At 35.4% G+C, this 7,766-nt stretch overlaps 1 pseudogene across 1 annotated transcript; it reads left to right on the forward strand.

Annotated features, from left to right (window-relative positions):
* The first annotated feature begins 4,138 nt into the window (after positions 1-4,138).
* Positions 4,139-4,846, forward strand: LOC309847259 (large ribosomal subunit protein eL21 pseudogene; annotated as a pseudogene). The gene is made up of 2 exons: positions 4,139-4,261; positions 4,494-4,846. The product of its transcript is annotated as a large ribosomal subunit protein eL21 pseudogene (transcript).
* The last annotated feature ends 2,920 nt before the right edge of the window (positions 4,847-7,766 follow it).

A 7,766-nucleotide genomic window follows, 5' to 3' on the forward strand; every position in this document is an offset into this window, starting at 1 on the left:
AATAAAAGGCATCTGAATTGGCAAAGAAGAAATCAAACAGTCTTTGCAAATGATACGATACTTTATGTGGCAAACCCAAAAAACTCCACTCCAAAACTGCTAGAATTCATACAGGAATTCAGTAAAGTGTCAGGATATAAAATCAATGCTCAGAAATCAGTTGTATTTCTATACACCAACAGCAAGACAGAAGAAAGAAATTTCAGAGTCAATCCCATTTACAATTGCTCCCAAAACCATAAGATACCTAGGAATAAACCTAACCAAAGATGCAAAGAATCTGTACACAGAAAACTATAAAGTGCTCATGAAATAAATTGAGGAAGACACAAAAAATGGGAAAATGTTCCATGCTCATGGATTGGAAGAACAAATATTGTGAACATTTTGATGCTACCCAAAGCAATCTACACATTTAATGCAATCCCTATCAAAATATCATCAAATTTTTTCAGAGAAATGGATCAAATAATCTTAAAATTTCTATGGAAACAGAAGACACTGATTAGCCAGAGGAATGTTGAAAAAGCAAGCCAAGTTCAGTGGCATCACAATTCCAGACTTCAGAGTCCGTTACAAAGCTGTCATCATCAAGACAGTATGGTACTGGCACAAAAACAGACACAGAGATCACTTGAACAGAATAGAGTGCCCAGAAGTAGATCCACAACTCTATGGTGAATTAATCTTACGCAAAGAAGAAAAGAATGTCCAATGGGAAAAAGACAGTCTCTTCAACAAATGGTGCTGGGAAAATTGGACAGTCACATGCAGAAGAATGAAACTGAGCTATTTCCTTACATAACACACAAAAATAGACTCCAAATGGATGAAAAACCTCAATGTGAGACAGAATCCACGCAAATCCTTGAGAAGAACAGAAGTAGTAACCTCTTTGACCTCAGCCACAGCAACTTCCTCCTAGAATCATCTCCAAGGGCAAGGGAAGCAAGGGCAAAAATGAACTATTGGAACTTCATCAAGATCTAAAGCTTTGGCGCAGAAAAGAAAACAGTCAACAAAATCAAAAGACAACTGATTAAATGGGAGAAGATGTTTGCATATCACATATCAGATAAAGGACTAGTATCCAAAATCCATAAAGAACATATCAAACTCAACACTCAAAGAGCAAAGAATCCAATCAAGAAATGGGCAGAGGACATGAACAGACATTTCTGCAAAGAAGACACCCAAATGGCCAACAGGCACATGAAAAAGTGCTCCACATCACTCGCCAGCAGGAAAATAGAAATCAAAACCACAGTGAGATACCACTTCACACCAGTCAGAATGGCTAAAATTAATGTCAGGAAACTACAGATGCTGGCAAGGATGAGGAGAAAGGGGAACCCTCCCACACTGTTGAATGGGAATGCAAGCTGGTGCAGCCAGCTCGAAAAGAGCATGAAAGTTCCTCAAAAAGTTGAAAATAGAGCTATTCTATGACCCAGTAATTGCACTACTGAGTATTTACCCTAAAGATACAAATGTAGTGATCCGAAGGGGCATGTGCACCCAAATGTTTATAGCAGCAGTGTCCACAACAGCAAACTATGGGAAGAACCTAGATGTCCATCAACAGATGAATGGATAAAGAAGAAGTGGTATGTATATATACAATGGGATACTATGCAGCCATTGAAAGGAATGAAATCTTGCCATTTACAACAACATTGATGGAAGTAGAGGGTATTATGCTGAGCAAAATAAGTCAATCAGAGAAAGACAATCATCATATGATCTCTCTGATATGAGAAATTTTAGATGCAGAGTGGGGGGCTTGGGGGAAGAGAAGGAAAATTTAAAAAGATGGGATAGGGAGGGAGAGAAACCACAAGACTCTTAATCTCATGAAACAAACTGAGTGTTGCTGGGGGTGGTTGGGTAGGGAGAGGGTGTTTGGGTTATGGACATTGCAGAGGGTATGTGCTATGGTGCGTGCTGTGAAAATGTGTAAGCCTGATGATTCACAGACCTGTACCCCTAGAGCAAATAATACATAATATGTTAATAAAAATAATTTTTTTAAAAAGAGTTACTTCTGATGCACTGAACAATTTAAATCAAAAACAGAAACTATTATATGCACACTGAATATGAATTACCTGTGTTTTAAAAAAATATGTAGCAAATAGTGTTTTTCAAATATGTATACACATGAAAAAGGAAACAAAAGCACTCAAGTTAAATAGAAAGATATAAATTCTCAACACAGGAATAGAAGATATTAGCAAGAGCCAATTAGAAATTTTAGGTAATATTTGGTAATAAACTCAAAAAATAATAACAAAACCTCACCAGATGGGCTAAACAGCATAATGGAGTTGGTAGAGGATAGGGTTGAAGACAAACAATAGGAATTATCCAACCAGTGGAACAAAGAGTAAGTTTGTTATCTTCCTAATAAATTGGAAAACACTGGTTTTCAGAAGATTATGTAGGCTAAATATGTATTTTGTAATCGTTAAGACTACTCATAGAAAAACTATACAACTTATTTTATGTGGTCAACATTTATCCTGATACAAACAGTATGGAGAGAAAAAGAGAAACAGAGAGAAAGAGAACTATAGATGAATAACCCTCATGAACATATGTGTAAACATCCTCAATAAAATAGTTGAAAATCAAACCCAGCAATATAGAAAAAGAAGATCACACCATGACCAAATGGAATATTACCCAGGATTGAAACATTAGTTTAATATTCAAAAAGCAAAGTAATCTACCACATTAAAGAAGAAAAAAACAAGATTATATTAACAGATGCAGAAAAATCATTTTACAAAACTAAACACTTGCTCATTTAAAAAATTTGAAACAAACTAGTAAAAGAAAGAATTTGTTCAGCCTGATAAAAGGGCACACAGAAAACCTTATACACAACATGCTACTTAACAGCAAAAGATTGAATGCTTCTTCTGTAAGATTAAACAAAAAGCAAAGAGGTTCACTCTCACCTCACCTATTCAACATTGTAATGGAAGTCCCTGCCAGTGAAATAAGGTAAGAAAAATAGGTATACAAATTGGAAAGAAAAAGTAGTACTGTTTTTATTTATAAGCAACATGAGTATTTATGTAGAAAATTCCAAATTCTAGTACTAATAACTGTGTAGTAAGGTTTAGCACACACTGATTAATTACACCTATATTTACTATCAATAAACAACTGAAAACCAAATTAAATTATGTATGTATATAAGAGTATTATGATTTTTAAATTATAAGTATTTTTAAGTATGTCTAAGAATTAACACATTTATATATAAATCTAACAAAACATGTATAAGATCTATATGATAAAAACTAAAATAGTGACAAAGATCAAAAGATACTGAAATATTTGGAGACACACTGTGTTCATGGATTGCAAGATTCAACATGGGTAAAATTCCAGTGTTTCTTAAATTGGCCTATAGACTGAATGGAATTCCAACCAAAATCCCAACTGGATTTTTTCTTGTAGTTATAGAAAGATTATTCTAAAATATATATGCAATGGCAAAGAAACCAGGATAGCCAAAAGAGTTCTGGAAAAGAGTTGCAATTTTAAGATTTATTATAAATCTTCAGTGATCAAAACATTGTGATGTTAGTGGTGAGATAGACACACAGGTAAATGGAACTGAATTAAAAGCCTGGAAAGAGACCCACACAAGTATACCAATTAATTCTGACTAAAGTGCAAAAGCAATTCAATGGAGGAAGGATGGCCTTACAACAAAGAGTAAGACATAATCCATACATCTATACATCCAACAAATGGTAAGACATACATCCATATGCAATAAAATGGATCTCAACCTAAACTTCATGCCTTCTGCAAAAATTAACTCAAAATGAATAATAGATTTAAATGTAAAATATTAACTATAAAGCTCTCAGAAGAAAATATTGTTACCTGGGAATGAAGCAAATAATTCTTAGATATAATACCAAAGCCATGATCCATAAAAGAAAACAATTATAAGCCAACCTTCATCAAAATTATTTACCTTTGCTTTATGAAAGATACATTTAAGGGAGCATATAATGGCAAAGTCAATTACAAATTATTTGGATTCTGAACTTCAAAACTCAACAGAAATTTCTTCCTTTAGGCCAGAACTGTCGTCCTTCCGTAATTTGTCAAAATGACCAACACAGAGGGAAAGAGGAAAAGTACCCACTACATGTTCTCTAGGCCTTTTAGGAAACATGGAGCTGCTCCTTAGGCCACATACATGTGAATCTACAAGAAAGGTGATACTGTTGACGTCAAGAGAATGGTCACTGTTCAAGGGAGGCTTGAACAGTGGCTCATCTGGTTAAGTGTTTGCTTTTAGCCCAGAGTCCTGGGATCAAGTCCCACATTGGACTCCTTGCTTGGGAGGGAACCTGCTTCTCCCTTGGCCTGCCATTACCCCTGCTTGTATGTTCTCTCTCTCTCTCTTTCTCTCTCTCTCTCTGATAAGTAAATAAATAAAATCCTTTTTAGAAAAGAGAGAGAGAGAGAGTATAGTCACTGTTCAAAAAAGAATGCCCCACAAGTGTTACCATGGCAAAATTGCAGGGTCTAGGTTACCCAGCATGCTGTTAGCATTGTTCTAAGCAAACAAACTAAGAGCAAGGTTGTTGCCAAGAAAATCAATATATGCATTAAGTATACTAAACACAAAGAGTCAGGACAGCTTCCTGAAGCATGTGAGGGAAAAATGATCAAAAAGAAGGAAGCCAAAAAGAAAAGTACTTAGGTTCACCTGAAGTGCCAGCCTACTCCATCCAGAGAAGCACACTTTGGGAAAGCCAATGGAAAGGAGCCTGAGCTGCTGGAACCTATTCCCTATGAGTTCCTGCCATGATAGGTATAAAAAAGAAAAGGCCTCTGGAATGTAAAACAAAACAAACAATAACAACAATAAACCCCAAGAGAAAGAAAACAACCCAGTTAAAAATTAGGCAAAACGCTTGAACAGACACTTCACCAAAGAAGAGATACAGAGAGCAAAGAAGCCCATGTAAGGATGTTCAACACCATGAGTCAGTAGGAAAATGCAAATTTTAAAAATTATGTTATATTACTACCTCTAACAGAAGAACTAAAATTAAAACTTCTAACAATACCAACCATTGACAAGGAAGCAGAGCAACTGGAACTCACATACAAAGCAGTGATGGCAAAGCAAAATGACAGAGCCTCTCTGATAAAGTTAAACACACACCAAGCATAGGCTATAGCAATCCCACTCCTAGCTATCTTCCCTAAAGAATCTGAAACGTATATTCCCACAAAAATCTATACATGAATAGTTTATAGCAGCATTATTCATAATTTCCAAAAACTAGAAATAACTCAAATACTCTTCAGTGAAAGAATGAATAAACAACCATGGCACTCTTATATAGAGGAAACTACTCAGCAAGAAAAAAGGAACAAACTATTGGTGTGCACAACTTGGGTGCCATCTCAAGATCATTATACAGAATAAAAGGAGCCACTCTTAAAAGAAAACATGATGTATGATTTCATTTATAAGGCATTCACAAAAAGACAGAACTATAGTGACATAAAATAGATTAGTAGATGACACGGGTTAGGGATGGGGGAGGATGTGGCTTTATGGGTAGCCCAAAGGAAGATTTGAGGGTGATAGAACTATCTGTATTCTGATCATGATGGTGGTAATAAAAATGTATACATTAAAATTGCCCACCAGAAAGTTTATCTTCATCTTTCTTATATTTTTTAGTTGAAAAAAATGAATATTTTAAAAATACACATGTGAAAAACTGTGGGAGTAAATGAAATTCACTCTGCAAAAGGAAGATGCCTCCAAATAATCAAACATCAGCTTTACCTCCTCTCTTAAGTAACTTCAGAAAATCTTTAAAAAGCAGTTTAAGAAATGGCTTTATGCTGTATTTCTCCCCAAGCTCCTAAAATATATTAATAATTTTTCTAGGCAAGTTAGCTTTTATAATACTATAATCCATACACTATGTTCTTCTGTATTTCAAATTATTATTTCTTTCCAATTAAGGTGTTATTAAGCATCAAATAACATATAAAATACATACATAAAAGTAAAAAAATCTGTTGGAAAACTACTACCAAGGTGTCTAGTTTCTCTGTCTCAAAAGAATTATGTGTGGTGATGACACAGATCTCCAAGGAATTTGGTCAACTTCAGTCAAAATGACACTGCCTCTGTCTAAGGATGACTTAAATCATCTCCAAGAATAGTAATTCAATGTGGCAATGTCTAAATGAAATCACTTCCCCTCAGCTCACCATTGCTACTTATTAGTACTTAATGAAATGTCTGGACTAAGTTCATGATGATGACACATATCAGATAGAAGTGATTTTCTAATACAACAAAGGCAGCATTTTTCAAACCTATAACCTGAAAGTGAGAGACTTTAAATTCCATCAATGATTTCTTGAGATAGCAGCCACCCCACTGTGAAGTCCAGGGAAAGGTGTACATCTGTTGTTAATATATTATCTTACTGTTCCAACCATCTGCCTAGATAAAAACCAGGATCAGGAGGTATTAAAGGCAGTGTCCTTTTAGAAAGGGAGATAAATTGGGATGTAAAACTACTGAGCCCTTTGCAAAAATTCAATAACTAGCACAATCATTTCTTGTGCTATTGTTACATTTTAGCCTTTTTGCTACAATTTCTGAGGACAGGACCACATTTCTGAAAGCTACTGGCAGAAATAGGAAAGCACCTAGATTATGTTTGATGGTATATTGAGTTCGGTAAGTCACATGATGACAACAAGCAACTTGCCATTTGCTATTGTCCTGAATATGTAACCTGATGTGAACAAAGTCAACAGTACATCTGATAAGACATTGGTGGCTGTGGACATTAGTCTCACCTCTGCAGACCAGAGTTTACATATAATGTCCTAAGCTTCATTTTAGGAGTATATTCTCACATTCCTAAAATCCCAGAACAGATTGGGTTTGTTTTGTTTTCAAACCCCTTGGTTGGATATTTTGTTCTTGGAATGCATGGATCTTCCTTCTGGGCTTGATCTTTGGGAAACAAAGTCCTAGCTGTTTTATTCCACACTTGCTGTTGTATTTACGTGACTCAGAGTTCAGGACGTAACCTTATATTCCATAGACATGCACCTCTGCTTGGTCTACACATCTGATCATTACCTCTGGAAAATCTGGTAGGCCTCTAAAATTGCCTTAACCCTCCAGGTTCATCAGCCATGCTACACAGGAGGGAGAGAGAAAGGATGGCTAGAAGCCAGGTCCACATTCAAGCAAAAGAAGAGGTCAAATGTTACAGTTTCCTCAGACCTGATAGTTTATAAGGCTAGAACTCTAATGGAAGTATTGTCAGAAATCCTTACTCTTTCTGTACAGGGATGCTTTCTATGTTCCGATATGACACACTGAACTCTGACCTCATATAAGTCCTGTAGACACTAAGTCACTGACTGACTTAGTCTGGTTACTAGTTTTGGCACATGTATGCCTTCTACATCTTATAGTACAAAAGAGACTAACAAGTTGTAGACTATAAATTCACACAGTCAATATCTGAAACTTTGGTAGGATATTCATTAATGATATGTGTTAACAAGTATGTATTAACACCTTGTACCTCCTCTAGATGTTAATATTAACATTGAAAAGTCATACATAGAAAAACTAAGACACAACATAAAAAGGGGAATACAAAGAAATGTTCAAAGAGAATGGGATGAAAACCCAAGAGAATGACTCAGGGCAATCAAGAAAATTAACAGGG

The sequence above is a fragment of the Mustela nivalis genome (assembly GCF_964662115.1).
Source record: "Mustela nivalis genome assembly, chromosome: 13".
NCBI classification, from domain to species: domain Eukaryota; kingdom Metazoa; phylum Chordata; class Mammalia; order Carnivora; family Mustelidae; genus Mustela; species Mustela nivalis.